Below are 12328 nucleotides of genomic sequence, written 5' to 3'. Positions count from 1 at the left end.
TCGCAAACATATCCAGTTTTTAATATTTGGAAAAGTTTTGGGATTAAAATGCTCAGAGATCTATATATAGACAACATATTTGCATCTTTTGAACAATTACGTTCCAAATTCAACCTCCCAGCTACACATTTCTTTCATCTTCAAATTAGAAATTTTGTTAAACAGAAACTGCCCTATTTTCCTCACCTCATACCCTCCACCATGCTGGAAAAAATACTGCTCAATTTCGAGGAATTAAACACCATTTCCGCATTATATAAAATCTTATTAGAGTCCCTACCTTTCAAAGACCCAAGAGAACATTGGGAAGAAGATCTCTTAATCAATATATCAGAAAAGGAATGGAAGGTAGCAAAGCAGAGAATTTACTCGAGCTCCATAAGCGCAAAGCATAGAATCATTCAACTAAAAATTATATATCGAGCTCATCTGTCTCGCTTAAAACTGTCCAAAATGTTTCCAGGGCAAGATCCAACCTGCGAACGCTGCAACCAAGCTCCTGCCTCACTGGGTCACATGTTTTGGGCCTGCGCCAAACTAACATCATTTTGGACCAAAATTTTTAAGTGCCTTTCAGACAGCCTTGCGGTCACAATCCCTCCTAACCCATTAACAGCTGTGTTCGGTGTTCTTCCAGACGGACTTGAAGTGGAGAAGGACAAGCAAACGGTGATTGCATTCACTACACTTTTGGCACGCAGACTTATTTTGTTAAATTGGAAGAATCCTAACTCTCCTCTGATAAGTCAGTGGGAAACCGATGTTTTATATTATTTGAAACTGGAAAAAATCAAATTCTCAGTTAGAGGATCTGTACAGAACTTTTTCAAAACCTGACAGGATCTAATCAATATTATTTTAGAATAAGAGAAATAACTATTACCGCATTTATTTTCCTTCTCCATTTTTTATATACCTATATATATTTCTTCCTTTCTTTTGTTTATTGCTGCCTTATTAAAAAGCCCTAAGCAATTCTCCTTTGGCTAAGCTCTCCTTCTCAGGGGTGGGGTTTGATTTGTTTTCAATTTTTCTTTTTTTGTTATAAATTGATCTATTTGTATGGAATGATTACAATAAAATTAATAAACATTTTAAAAAATAAATTATATCTTTTTCCATCATTTTCTATATTACTGCATCATCTTCATACAGTGTCAAAATGGCCACTGCACAGCCTACACCAAGAAAGCTTTCACTTTATAACTTAAGAACTTCTCGGTTTCAAAAATTTTTAACTCAACCATAAAAAGAGCAGACATACACTACATTTGTCTCTGCATACCACAGTAATTGCTTGATAGAGCACTTGCTCTGTGAGCATTTGGAGATGCGCAGCTGTTTCATTTCAAACTAACTTGTAGGTCATTATCAGATCCAATTTCTGAAATCCTGTCTAGAAGCTTTTGAAAGAGGGGAGGCCTGACTTACCAAAGCATATAAACTTGTCTCTGTAAGTCACAGCAACTTTTTGTTATGACAGTTTCTTCATCAATAAATGTATGCCAACCTGTGTTTTGACAGTGTTTTTCATATCAAAGTAACAGGCAGGTCTTAGTCGAATAAAATGACTGAAATCCTCAAAAGAATCCTCACGTGTTTTTCTGGAATGAATTGACTACATTTTATACACGTAAGCCTTCCTAATAGGGATGCACCGATATGGGAATTTTGGGCCGATGCCGATATCCAATAAAGTCTATGTACTTATCTACCGATGCCGATATACATATTTATAAGATACAGAGAAAAATGAGACTTGATATGTCTGGACAAGAATTACAGACAAAGTGAACATTTATTTGTGTAACAATTTTGCACACCACATTCAATCATTAAAAACAAATGATATCTGCCACATTTAGCTGGCTACCTGTTGGTTATATGGGAAACAGTTCTGCAGGTTGTTGCTTTAAATAACACTTTTCTCTTTCTTTTTGATGGAACAAATACAACAAATTCAACAATAATCTGAAAAATGAAAACTGAAAAAAATGGTAAAATGTACAATTACAATGAAATAAGCAATACAACTTAAGAATAACAACTTTTGCAGATTATTTACAATTATTAAAATGGCTTCTGCTCAACCACATTTGACTGGCTATCTGATCCTTTGTTTTATAGTCTGCAGTATTAAATAGTTTACCACATAACATTTTTTTTTCTTTTTGATGGAATAAATCTAACCAATCTATAATTTTAAAAAACAGAAAAGCGTACAACAGTAAAGAAATAAATGACTTTTTTCTGGAGGCTTATCATGCTTTTCTGTTTTTTAAGCATGATAGGGAGGTTTTTCTTAACGAGCAAGAGCATCGCTGCCTTGTCACAGGAAATTCTGTTTCTCTTTTCGTTGATCACATTAGAAGCCAAACTGAATAATCTCTCGCTGTCCATGCTAGTACATGGGGCTGACAGGAACTTGCAATGGTAGGAAACCGACTCCAGTTGTTGTTCCAATATTTCAGTGGATTCTCATTCCTCGGGATTGGTGCTTCAGAAAGAAATCCCTGCACCTGCCAAGTAGCATGCATACATATACAATATTATATTCTGTGTCATCTTTCATATCTAAAAGATAGATCTGCATTTTGGCTTTTACCAGGGCTGTCAGATTAAGATTAGAATCCTTACAATAAAAATAAGTATATGGCATTTGAATTGAATGCATGTCTGTATTGTATTTGCTGTTTTTTGAAACATTTTATTATTAATATTTTTGCTTTCACTGTAGATCAGGGGTGCCCAAACTTTTTCGGCTTGCGAGCTACTTTTAAAATGACCAGATCGAAATGATCTACCTACATTATATATATATATATATATATATATATATATATATATACTGAATATACTTTATACATAAAATATATGCTGTCACACCTTGCATAACTGAATAACCCTTATGGCACAATAACAATTCAATACATTTATGGTCACTACAGTATTTGGATTTAATAATCTTCATGTGGGAAAAGGCTGACCCGCATAAATAAGTAGAGCCGAATAATGCAGTCAAGGAGGTAGCACATTTCCTCATGTTTGGGAACTTTTTCTCTGTGAGTAAGTTCCAAAACTGTCCATGAGCCCCAGACTTCGGCTGAATGTGAAAAATGATGGCTGTCTGATTAACGGTGATTTTAGTTCCCTCTCCTTTCTCTTTCTCGGATCGCTTTTCGGAAGGAAGTCAGTTTCGAAGTTTTTATGAACAGTTCGAAAATGCATTTCCACATTTTCCTTCTTTGGAATAGCAATGATAGATTGACAGATCATACAAACGCACTTCGATTGTGACAATGTGAGAAAAAAATCCTCTTCCAATTCCACATCCAGCCCATACCCTGCCCAAACAATTTTTTTTTTTTTTTAAATCCCTTCTTAGTCGATATAAATTGGAAGGCTAACTAGATCACAGCCGGAGTTTTGCAGTAGCTCACGCGTTTGATCGTGAGTGCGGGATGACCAGTGTGTTAGAAGAAAAGAGATCTCAGTGGCAAATGCCATAGGGAGATATATTTTTTTTGAATGCAACGCGATCTACATTGGGCACCCCTGCTGTAGATCATGATCTGCTTACAAGTTGCTCATTATTGCTTAAGAGACTCAGGTGAAAACAGTGTCTTATATGAATGTGATTGGCTGTCCCACAAAAAGAAACACAAAGAGAAATAAGACACAAACCACACTGGCACTTTCTAAAGACAATGTTCAAAAGAAAAACAAACAAAATTGTCAGTGATTGCTCAAACAAAGTAAATGCAGTCATTTTTTTCTTTTTTTCCTAGAGGCCAGAGGACCTTATATCCCTTTGTCTATTTTTTACAGTAAATAAACTGAAGCATTGTGACCCTTTAAGTGTTTTACAAATGAAACGAGTGTATTAAATGTTACTTTGTTGAGGTCTTTTAAGTATTTTGTGTATTATAATCAATTATTAGCAGACAGCATTTTTCGAAGTAACAAAAAAATGTAAAACAAGTTTGTTTATTTATGAAACTATTTAGTTAACACGCACCAAACAAAAATATGAAGCAAAGAAGCATAGGCTACAGTTGGCTCAGTCGCTTGATGAAAACTAGCAATCTTTAAAATGGTTGTGTTTAACACAGAAGATGCCGACCGTTTAACTAATGACTAATAACAATATGGGTTAACAATTTAGAAATACGCATAGAATGATCCTAAAAAGTTACGTGCAAAAACAGATCTGTAAAATCCCACAATAGTGTCCAGCACGTCTTAAGTAACATGAAGCCAAAGTTAGTGAGAGGTAAAACCAACAACCGCTCTTTTTACATTCGATTGCCGTTTTTCTTTCTTGCCTTCCAAGATTTTGTATACATTCGAAGTATGTTAGAATAGTGATATTATATCCGACAGCCCATGTTATTTACTTAAAAAATTTTTTTTTTTTTTTAACTCACCTCTGTTGTCATCTGGCTGTTTTCCCGAGGCATCAATGTGTTCTCTTCAAGAATTTTGCTGTACATTTCGAAGAGCGTGCAAGTCACCTCATCATTTATCTTGGCTCTTTTCTGTTGTGGACCATCTATCTGTGATTCAGTCGTCTGCATTTCGTTTGATGCAAGTTCCATCTGAGCTTGCAACATTTTGAATGCCAGTGATTTTACATCTGCATTGAAATAGCGGTCTTTGTAACTCGGGTCTACAACAGTGGCAACACAGTACATAGATTCTTTGTAAACCTCAATGAAACGATTGTTACAGCCTCCAAGAGACCGCTTTTACTGGTTTTGACTCCAAAGTCAGTATGAGCACTTTTAGTCAACAGTCATTTTAAGGCATTAACTGAGGGAATAACGTTAGAAGCCAAGGCTTCAGACTGGCAAATTTCTTTTGTCAGTTGTTCAAATAGAGCAAGGAGTGTGATTATGTTCTCGATCAAACCCCACTGATTAGGCGTTAGAGTTGCAGGTAACTCAAAATCGGAGGCACAAGCCCCAAGGGCTCTTTTCTGCTCCAGCAAGCTTTGCAGCATATAGAATGTGCTGCTCCATCTAGTCAAAACATCTTGCTGAAGCATTTTCGGCTGCATACCAAGTTCAGTTTGTATAGTTTTGAGACGCGAGTTGGCTAATTGTGAATGGTTAAAGTGACCGACTTTTTCTGCCGATCGCTATTGTATCCAAGACACTGTGCTGGGATAGTACGCCATCGTTCACGGCAAGCTGTAAAGTATGAGCCATACATGGCAAACTTGGGATCCCGCATTCCTCCATAGCCTTTGCAATGTTGGGTGCATTGTCTCGTAATACTACATGAACATTCTCTTTGGGTATTTTCCATGTTTCAAACATTCTTTTAAACGCTACAGAGAGTGCAGCACCCGTGTGTGATCCAGAGCATTCTTGGGCGTGCAAGATTACTTTCTGCAATTCAAACTTGTGGTTGATCCACTGAGCAGTTAAACTAAGCATACTAATAGCACCCATATCAGATGTCCATATATCAGTGGTAAAGTTTTTAGCTGTGACATCTTCAGCAAGGAGTTTGTGCACATGACTTTCCACAATCTTATGCAACTCTGGAAGCGCTATGTCCGAAAAATGACGGCGACTGGGTATCTGGTAACGGGGCTCGAGATACTTAAGCAGCCTTCGAAATCCCGTATCTTCTACAACAGAAAATGGCTGATCATGCAGAGCAATAAATTCCATCACCTTTGCAGTAATTGTTTGAGCTTTAGGGTTATCTTTATCAAATTTCTTTGATTTTTCAAGTAACTGATCAACACGTTGAACAACTGCAGTTTTTGATTTTGTGCGCATTGGCGCAGGATTCTCCTCTTTTGCTCTGAGGAATTCTGTATATTTGTCGGGATGGCGTGTCTTCAAGTGTGTAATTACAAACATTAGTCGAACAAGTGTTGCAAATGGCATATTTTATGTCACTCTCACTCACTCTGAAAAACTTCCACACCGCAGACATTTTCGCACAGTAGCCCAGCGTCGCCTAAACGTCCGGCACATCTGGAACACAGTGAATGCGTCATCAATATCGGTTCGAATTATCGGTCCAATTTAGTCATCGGTCCGATGCTGATAAAATTATTTTAACCCATTATCTGCCGATACAGATATAAATCTGATATTATCGTGCATCCCTACTTCCTAAGATGCTTGTAAGCCTGTGAATTAATTCAGAGCCGTTCAACTAAAGGAAGTCAGTTTGTGTATGTCAAAAAAACTCTTTACATGTTACCTTACAAAGCAGAGATGCTTTATTTTTACACATAGCTGTAATGAAAACGCATTTTTAATATTTTACTTGTCACACTCTCAGTGTATTACATGTTCACTCCTGCACCTGAAGAGGCGGTGAGAAAAGGTGTCTAAGCAGTTGTGTCTTACCTGCCTACATGTGTACAGATTATTAATGTTTATGCAGCCAGAGAGCTGCAAAAGAAGCTTTCTTCGCTTTAAGTGGAGCTTTCTTTTAACTAGAAAACACAGTAAATAAAGTAGCACAGTGGTGAGCAGTGTTTCTTCATGGATCCAGCATCTGGGAGATCAAACTCCATGCCAGACTGTGGGATGTGAGCAGTTTGCAAGTTCTCCTGTATCTTCCAAGATTCTACTCCAGGTGTTCCTTCCACATTCTCAAAGATACAACAGTTAGACTGTATAGTTTATAAATAAGTATGAGTGTGGATGTATGCGTAAGTGAACACCATGGAGCTCTGTAAAATGCTGTTTCCTTGCTTGCATTCAGTCTTTCCGAACAATAGTACCCTGTTCATCCCTGAATTGTATAAATTAAACAGATTCCTCATATTTATTTATAAACAAACTTTGATCTGCTATTTTCTTAAAAAATGTATTTCTACCAAAATCTGCAGTTTTGTTTTTACAAAATGATTTATATTTTTAAATATTTAAACTGTTATTGACTGATGCAGTTTTTGAAAATTGTGCAACTTATTACTTATGATACATCCAGCACTTTATAAATTATAATTATCAATACATAAAACAATAATCTTTCAGATTTTCTGCTTCCTCCACTACAACCTCCTATTGACATACTAAAAAATTGAGACTTTACTTCCTTTATGTTTACACAAGACGCATATTAATCTCTTTTCAGAAAAATGAAGACAGAGAGGCAACAAGACTGAAAGTAGCTCAAAAAATGTACCAACAAGCCGAAGCACATGCATATTTTTAGTGTTATGAAACTGCTTTATAAAGACCACTACAATTTTTGCAAAGGGTGTTAAATGGGTATCAGTTATTTATTGTATTGTTAAATTGAAAAATGGTCATGTGAAAACATCATGCATTTAAAATCTTTATTCATATTTTCTTAAAAAACGTACTACTTAAAATATCAGAAATAGCGGTACTATGTTTTGTTATTGTTTTAAAAAACCCATATTGGGTGGGAACCAAAAAAACAAAGTAACACTGCAAAATGTAATTTATGTTAAGGGGAAAGTTCAAAAGAAACTGCCAATTCTATAAATACAAACACTACCAATTTAAAGATCAGAAAACTTGCCATTTATGGGTTAAACCTATTCCCATTTTTAATGCTTAGTTAGTATTATTTATAATAATGATGATGAGGAAATGCTTAAAGAAAAAAATCACAATGGAACCTTTAACATATTCAGTAATTTAATTTGCAAAGCATGTAAAGACTGAGTCTCAATTTATAACTACTTCACAAAATGACCTTCACTCAATGTCCACACATCTCTAACACTACTTCATCAGAAAATTACCCTTTTTCTATAATAAAGCCCAATAATTTGTTACAGTGGGATAAGCTAATAAAATAGGATAAAAGGTAAGAGAGCACGGCCTTCTTGATTAATTCATTCTGCACATGCAGAGTCCCATTTATAGAAGAACTGTGTTTTCAAGTGTCAGCTCCAATAAAACAGTTTTCACCTGCATAAACAACAGTATACAAATCAGTTTGTGTTGTGCGTTAAGGTAAAGAATGTCATGTTTTACAAACAAATCACTATGAAAGTATAAATATCAATAGCTAAAAAAAAAAACACATTCAAGTGCATGTCTTCTGTTAGCATATGCAAGTAGGAATTTCACGACAATGAACATAAAAGTACAGACTTATTTATCCGAATTTAATATCCTGTGACATTGTTCTCCATACCTGGGCAAACAATACAGTCAGAATTGCTTCTTTGGCAAATTTAGTACAAATGTTTCTGTCAGCAGCAGATAAATGTGTGAACAGTGAAAGGTTTTTTAGTGCAACTCCAAGCGTTATAGGAGAGGGAAGAAACAAACGTGATAGAACTGTTGCCTTTTTTTTTTTTTTTTTTAAATAAAAACAACCAGCCTCTAATATTTTGAAAGCTTAATTAAAGTAGATAATTATTTCTGTTGCCAAGAACTACAAAGAGGCCTTTATTTATTGAAATTCCAATTTTGTTTCTTTAAGATTTTGTCTCTAATGTTGGGTAAATATTAAAAATATTTGAAAATGTTGCTGTTTCATTGTTAGTAAGAATAAATATTGCCAAATAATAATGTTTACTCTTTCTAAAAAGCTATAAGTTTCTTTCACTATGGCTTAATAAGTAAAACTTTATTTTTGATATAATTGTTTTAGAAAATTCAGCATCTTTCTATTCTTTCTAATAAAAGCAGTTGTTCAGTAGTTTGTATCTACCTATAAGTGTTCACTGAGCAGTCAATATCGGTTATCAGAAAATTGGTATTAGTGCAACCCAACTAAATTCAATATATATTTGCCTTCAAATGACGCTTTCACTGAGAACTGGAGAAACCGCACTAGTTTAGTAGTACATCTGAACTATTGATTTTACTATGAAAAGGTTTGCAAATAGCCTTGTTCATATTAAGGTCTTTGATCACTGATAATACTGTGAAAACCAAAATGAACCTAAGTATTTAACATGGATAAACCATTTCATTCATCTCAAGCTATGCTGACATGTTGGTTATGTTAACTGCCAGCACGTAAATGAAACACATTTTTGCAAGTAGCAAAGAAAATTTATTTCCTGTAGATTCCAACAGACATTAGCATTGCTACATAGATGCGTAAAACAAAATGTGCAAAAAACGCATGCAATATTTACTCTCACATGATACATTCTGATGAAAAAAAACGTATTTCTCTATCATATTCAGTCCCTTTCCGCTACTGACAACACTATTAATGATTCTCTCAGTTTTCTATTCAGTGTTACGGAATTTTATGTAAGGCTTCTATAAACCTCTACACTTAAGTCTGAGCAGTATTGGAAACTCAACTATTCTCTCCTCTCTGTTGGGATAGCACTTTCAAAAATATCAAATTTTCATCCATAAGTAGAAACCATTTGGGTTTATTTTATGTTTTGATTGTTTCTTGTTTTGGCATGTTGATTTCCTTTCGATTCTCTTAATAAAAAAATTGATCACAAAAAAAGAATACTAGACTTTAAATGATGAGTAGGTTCTGCAATGAATTAGTGCACTGTTCTGAGCGATTTCTTGCTATGTGCCTCTAACAAGTACAGATATGAACATATCTCTTTGAAGATTACAGTCTAAAGTTAAAATGAAGTCAACTAATTAAAATGCAATCTGTTAACTTGGTTATGCTGCCTAAAATCAAATCTTAAACACGAATACATCATCTATACTCTTTTCATGCACAAACACTTCCTAATGGACTTTGAAGAATTTTCAATGTTTATGTGTTAATGCCATAATATGACTAGTAACATAGCACTTCCAAATATACAATAAATTTGAGACTTAAAGGTCTCAAACAGTACATGCCACTCAAAGGAATTCACAATTTTAAAACAAACAATGATTTTGGTCTTAATTTGTGTACTCTTCTAAAAATCCTTAATCGTGTACGAAGTTACCTTAAAATAGCTTAATTCTGATGCTTAAAACGACTACAGTATTTTAAATTTAAATGTAAAGCATATTTATTTCATAGTTTGCTTTTTAGAAAAAGTAGGTTTATGAGGTTCTGAACGAACACAGTATGGCAAATAATCTTAATAAGGTTTGGTTGTTAGTTACTTTAAAATTTAACTTTATTCGACAAACAGACCGCATAAAATGGCGAGTTTAAACTGTAGTGATGACATGTTCAAAATTATCATTTTAAATTTGACTCTACCGCCAAGTCCTTCACTTCTGTTGCCTGAAATACTTTTTTATTGGGCTGACACACTAATACAAAATTATAGTATTTGCTTAATCCTTATTGACATTCTAAATAGAAATCTGCAGGTCTACCTGAAAGTAACTGGATAAAAAGCTTTAAGTGTAGATTTAATAGTTATGCTGACTATCTTTATTTTTACATACGAACTACTTTGGAACAATAATCGAACTTAAACAAAGACCTATTTGAAGCCCAAAGTATCTAACTTGGAAATCATGAAAAATATAAAGTGGACAAATTTTGTTTTTATTGCATGCACGTCGACATATTGACAGATTTTCAAAAACATGTTGACATATGTGCCATCTTTTCCGGGCTAAATTAACTTCACTTCCAACATAACGGTACACTTTTCTGAATGACAGTGCGAATGTAACGACCAAAACAACTGAAACACTTTTAAATTCTTGTACTTTTGCATTTTAGCGGAATGTTAAGATCAGAGTTTAAACGCTATTAATAACAAAGCATAAGGTCAAACAGTTACCAATTTATTTCGCCGGTTGCACAAGTTAATAAAATGCTGTGTCACACATTGTCATTGAAACATCTACATCTACAATCGTTAGAAAAGTGGCATACGCTATAACGAACGTGAAACTGATAGCTCTGCATGTTATGCGTTTATGATGTGTCTATATGATATTCATTTTATAATACAACAAATTCAATACTTAATGCTACTTACCTTGCGGTTTACTCTCACCGTCTTCCCAGTCCTCGTTTTTAACCTTCTTGGGCATGTCTTCTTTTTCAAAAATATCAAATCTTAAACCTTAAAAAAGATAATACAAAACAAAGAGGGCTGATTTTTTAATTGTAAAAGTTCTACAACAGCAGCTTTTCTAAGTTTCACGTGCAACCAAGGCCGGCTACAGACGGTAGAGTGCACACTCTGGCTAGAGTGGGGCTTCAATAACGAAACATTCTGAACGATAATGCCACCTGCAGGTGGAGGGAAACACTGAGCTCCTACCGTTATTCTTTTCGGTGAAAATAACCGAGAGGCATCAATTTGTTGAGCACCATACGTTACCGCAGGTTCAGAATATCAGTTTCTGGATGAAAGTTTAGAAGCGCATTGTTAGTTATTCGGTATATTTTATTACATTCCCATTGTGTGTTTGGTTCATATTTTTTGTCCTCTAGACCCGAAAACCCCTCTTTTTTGGGCAATTTTTGAACCAGTTTTTAGTATCGATCTGCCCAGTCCTAAAGTACAACACCACCAGTATTACGAAAAGAGTAAAGAAAAAATGTTTTTCTTGATAAATCTAGTGTGTCTGTTTGTCACAATATTTTTGCATTAAATTACAGCCATACGGCAAAGTGTAAACCAATAGGTTCAGCAAAAATGATGAGAAGGACTTGACCTTGTGCATGGCACATCAACCGACCTCCCACCAACTAATGAGATACCGGGGGTAAAAATTACCCATTTTCACAAAGCTGCGAAAAACTGTGAATCGGTAATATAAACGCGTATACTGTCATTTTATTCTGCTTTGAGGTTGCTGATGACGAATGATAATATTGGTGATTCTTTTCCGGTAGTCCTAGCCGTCTAAGTGCCTCAGACAGAAGGTTTAAAATGACAAATTTCAAGCATAAGCATGTTGGGCTTTGTTTTAGATTATTTAAAAGTCAGTGATTATGAGTATGATATTGTTTTTTGATTTTTATCTTTTACTATGGACATAGCCCTCTATGGCCCTTCTTTCAGAGGATAAAAAAGACACATTTATATTATAATCGACAATATTCAGAGTTTAAACATTTACATTCAAGCACACATTTGACTATTTCAAATATCTGACGCAAATTAGCAATTCTTGCTTATTAGGTATTTTTACCTCATAAAGCAAATCATTAGATTTCTTATGAACATCTCGAATTAGGGCGGTTTATGCTAATTCAGGCTTTTTAATGTTCTAATGATTTACAGTTTTTAATATTTTGATTTGTTGTTTTCTTGTCATTTTTGTTGGTACCTATATTTTTTCAGATAAAATCAGTTTAACCATAACTCATATTTTGTGGTTGCGATGAACCAGCGGCTATGCAAATGAATAATAATTGAAAATCCACCCAACGTATTTTAAATTCATCAGAGTTTTAGAGAAATACTTGTATC

The 12328-nt window shown here is 34.6% G+C and overlaps 1 protein-coding gene across 2 annotated transcripts in view; it reads right to left on the bottom strand.

Annotated features, from left to right (window-relative positions):
* Positions 1 to 12328, bottom strand: part of abcf1 (ATP-binding cassette, sub-family F (GCN20), member 1) — a 546353-nt gene that overhangs the window by 247017 nt on the left and 287008 nt on the right. For both annotated transcript variants that reach the window (XM_051920392.1, XM_051920395.1), the window contains exon 2: positions 10883 to 10962. The gene's annotated coding sequence lies outside the window, so the exon portion shown is untranslated. The remainder of the gene's footprint in view (positions 1 to 10882; positions 10963 to 12328) is intronic.

The sequence above is a fragment of the Erpetoichthys calabaricus genome, chromosome 1 (assembly GCF_900747795.2).
Source record: "Erpetoichthys calabaricus chromosome 1, fErpCal1.3, whole genome shotgun sequence".
Taxonomy (NCBI): domain Eukaryota; kingdom Metazoa; phylum Chordata; class Cladistia; order Polypteriformes; family Polypteridae; genus Erpetoichthys; species Erpetoichthys calabaricus.
The sequence above is the reverse complement of the archived record's forward strand: the minus strand, read 5'-3'. Positions and strand labels throughout refer to the sequence as shown.